Source organism: Chenopodium album, chromosome 2 (genome assembly GCF_948465745.1).
Source record: "Chenopodium album chromosome 2, dcCheAlbu1.1, whole genome shotgun sequence".
NCBI lineage: Eukaryota > Viridiplantae > Streptophyta > Magnoliopsida > Caryophyllales > Amaranthaceae > Chenopodium > Chenopodium album.
Window position 1 is genome coordinate 4928728 of NC_137835.1, and position 3057 is coordinate 4931784.

At 34.8% G+C, this 3057-nt stretch overlaps 1 pseudogene; it reads right to left on the bottom strand.

Annotated features, from left to right (window-relative positions):
• Positions 1-973: 973 nt before the first annotated feature.
• Positions 974-2794, bottom strand: LOC145580611 (AT-hook motif nuclear-localized protein 23 pseudogene; annotated as a pseudogene).
• Positions 2795-3057: the final 263 nt, after the last annotated feature.

Consider the following 3057-nt stretch of genomic DNA (forward strand, 5'->3'; position numbering starts at 1 on the left):
GATCCAATATAATGAAGTCAACACATAACGATAATAATGTAGTTAAATGTTGGTTAGCTTTGTAAAATATACAAATTATTACTTAGTAATGGATAATCACGAATTTTCAACCCATATTATTGAAATTTTCAATCATATAAAGATGATCTATTATTTAAGGACAGAGCGAGTACAATTTTATTTATGGATGCATATGAGTCCAAAGAATTATACAAACCACATGCTTCAAAAATCAAAACATAACTATAAAAAGCCCTAAAATTTTTGCTAAAAAGAGTAAACAAAAATAGATTTTTTCTCATATGTCTTCCCCTTAAAATAGAAGTATAATTTTATTACTTTGCCTAAAAAATGGCAATTATAATTAGAAAAATAAAAATAAAAATGGGATAAAGAAGAGGAGCAGAAGTTCTAGAAGAATTGACAGTTCCCAAATTGTAGAAAAAACAGGAGAAAAATTAAGTAACAGAAAATAATTCTTAACAATTTTAGTGAAAACTTGTGAATGTTTATGTTTTTGGTAGGACAAGAAGAATCCTTCTTACTGAGAAGTAAACCCAATTTTGTTTTCCCATTGTTTTTATATAACTCTCTACTATAGTATTTATTACTTCTCCCTGAAAACAATGCAAATATTTTTTAAAAAAAATATATAAAATAAAATTAAAGTTGATGCACATGATGTATGTTTGTAAATTGTAATGATTTCATTTCCCAAATATTCATCATATATATAATATGAAGGAACATGTTCTTAAACTATACAAGATTTCATTAAAAACTATATATTATGATTAGATAATGAAGTTATATATGTATATATATTGGTTAGTTAACAATAGGAACAGGGATTATATATTTTGTTATGGATGATTGTGGATTGGTAAAGACTAATTAATTAGCTATTAAGAAAAACATGTATGTATGAATATTAATTATCGAAATTAAGATTCATCTACAACTGTGTCAACAATCCTCACACATCAATTTCTTTTTAATTCTCACCGAAATAATAATAATAATTAAGATGGACATAAACAAACAAGCTGATTCCTTCATCAAACATACAAGAAAAATGGAGCTTAAGAAAGAGAGAGACTATTTCCAGAATTTCCAAAATACAAAGAAAAAAAAAAAAGTACAAAGAGTTACATGATAGTACCATGGATTATTATTATTGTTGGCTGACCTGCTGATGGATTCTTCAAATGTCGCCGTTGCGAAGGCGAGAATTTACAGCCGTTTGATCATCATTCATCATCGTCTTCGTTGTTGTTGTCATCAACATCAAATGGCTGGGAATGGATGGAGTTTGAGTTGAAGTACACTAGCTAATTAATTCAACTTTCTAAACTAAAAAGAAAAAAAAGGTGAAAAAAAAAAAAAAAAAAAAACAAGGTGCTTCTGGTGTTGATACTGCTGTTTTGAGTTTGATTAATTTGAATTAATTTGTAGTATTATCCAAATGGAGGTCTACCAGCTGAATTGTTATTAGCAGCTGCCCATCCATCAACCGGCAACTGGCAGTTTTGCATATTCAGGGGCAAATTTAAGAAAGGTAACCCTGAAGATGGGTCTGGAAACTGGGCCCCGTTTCCACCGGCTGGTCCGGTTTGCATCTGGAGGGCCCCACCTCCACCACCTGCTGCTGATTCCTCCTCTTCCAACGGCAGCCGCTCGTAAGCGACGTTGGTGAATGAGGCGGCGATCACGATAACGGGACCCGCAGCTACGAGCTCACCGACTACGTTCCCCCCGACCACCTGCCCCTGACCACCAGCCAAGAATATGGTTAGGCTGGTGGCTCCAGGTGGGGCAGGTGGTGGTAAGAACGAGCCGGAGAGCGAAAGGATCTCGAACCGACCGTGTAGTGTAACAACAGCTGAAGCACTAGTCCCGCCTCCTCCCCCGGGTTGGCGGAGACTAACATTTGTAACTGTCCCAGTTCCGCTGAGGACACAGATCCCGCGTTGTCTCCTACGAGCGTAGGAGGCAACGCAGTCGAATATATCACAACCACTAGCTACCTCCAGGATATGAGCTCGTAGAGTGTTAGCACTCTCCCGAGTTATTATCACTGGAGGTTTAGGTTTATTCTTCGACCCGGGGGGTCTACCCCTGGGTCGACGACCTACCACGTCTCCAGGGCCAGATTGCCCTGAGCCTCCCCCGGAAACGTTGACTAGGTCTAACCCATGGTGGTCGTGGTCATCATGATCAATATTGTTGTTGTTGTTATTGTTATCGTCTTCTTCAGACGGGTCCGACCTCTGCTGTAAGTGGAGGTCGGGCCGGTGATGACCCTGATGATGAAGTTGATGAACATAACGATTCGCTGTGCCTAAATCTAAGCCAGCCATTCCAACAACAGCATTCAATAACACACACAATAATAACTTAATTGTACTAGGACTTGAATTTTTTTTAATAAATTAAAGTAAACTTAACTTATAAAAAAAATTATAATAGCCTAGACAAGAGGATAGATGGAAGAACAGTTCTATTTTTTATAAAAATAAAATGTTTGTTTTTGTGGGTTGGGGATTATTTTTAAGATTGAAGAATATTTTATGAAGAAAGGAAAAGGAGAGCTCCAGAAGTCGAAGTTTATATAAAAAGAAAAATTAAAACAAAGAAAATTAAAATAGAAGAAAAATTAGAGGTAAGAGTACAGAGAAAGGAAGAAGCTAAGCTGGAAAAGAGGAGAGAGAAAGTTTTTTTAGAGAGAGAAAGATAGAGACGCAGTCATTTCTCTCATACAGATACACCATCCCCCTCTAAAAGTTTAAATATACATCAAATTATAAATTAAAGCTTCTGTTTTATTAAAAGAATTATTATATTATTTTGTTTTTTAATTTCTTTTGTTACTTTAATTTTATCATTATTTTATGGTTTAATGTTCTTACCAATGGATCAACGCGTGTTAGAAGCGCGTAGTCGTTCTTCGTAGTCTTTCTTCAAGTATGAACTTCTATTTGGGCCTTATAGTTTTTTTTTTTTTTAAGTTTGTATTTTAATTCATTATTAGTTATTTTCATATGAAAAAATGAATAC